This window comes from Myotis brandtii, unplaced genomic scaffold (assembly GCF_000412655.1).
Source record: "Myotis brandtii unplaced genomic scaffold, ASM41265v1 scaffold576, whole genome shotgun sequence".
Classification (NCBI taxonomy): domain Eukaryota; kingdom Metazoa; phylum Chordata; class Mammalia; order Chiroptera; family Vespertilionidae; genus Myotis; species Myotis brandtii.
This window is the reverse complement of record NW_005370156.1, coordinates 281,031-281,986: the sequence shown is the minus strand read 5'-3', so window position 1 is coordinate 281,986 and position 956 is coordinate 281,031.

Genomic DNA, 956 nt, shown 5'->3' with positions numbered 1-956 from the left:
CACTCATGCCCTCACCCCCCTGGTGTCTGTGTCCATTGGTTAGGCTTATATGCACGCATACAAGTCCTTTGGTTGATCTCTCCCCCTTACCCCCACCCTCCCCTACCTTCCCTCTGAGGTTTGACAGTCTGATCGATGCTTCTCTGTCTCTGCATCTGTTAAAACTGCATTTTTCACAGAATTTTTTTAAAAAGATTAAATTTTTCTGCCTGTTTGATATTCCTTCCTGCTTTGTGACATTTTCTGTAATGAGTTTAACATTACTTTACTTGTCACTAATCAGAGATGTTAGCTTTTTTTTGTAAATCTAACTGGTTTAAATGCTGGATCAAATACTACAATATGGTTATCCATTTCTGATATATGGTTTCATGTGATTGGTTGAATTTGTTTATGGTCTGATTGGTCTAAACATCTGTCAATAATGAAGTTTCACAAAATGCAAGGATGGTAATCAGGGTCAGCAAAAACACGCATATTTGTGTTGTTTATAAGAAATGAATCTATTACTGCTATCAGATTCATTACAAACAGGTCTGTAGGCAGACAATCAAAACAGGAGTCTTACTACTTTCTGACTAAGCAATAAAATGAAGCCATCTCTATAATAGTAAAGTTATAAATTCAGTGATGTCAGAACATTGAATTAGTGATTACAATGCTTGTGATGATATTACAACTTTAGATAAGTAAAGTTAGGATGTTCTAAGAGAACTCCTTGCAACAAAACTATCCAGGACCGCCGGCCAGTGTGGCTCAGTGACTGAGCATCGACCTATGAACCAGGAGGTCATGGTTTGATTTCCAGTCAGGATGATGCCTGGGTTGTGGGCTTGATCCCCAGTGTGGGGTGAGCAGGAGTCAGCTGACCAATGATTCTCTCTCATCATCATCATCATTATCATCATCATCATCTCTCTCTCTCTCTCTCTCTCTCTCTCTCTCTCTCTCTCTCT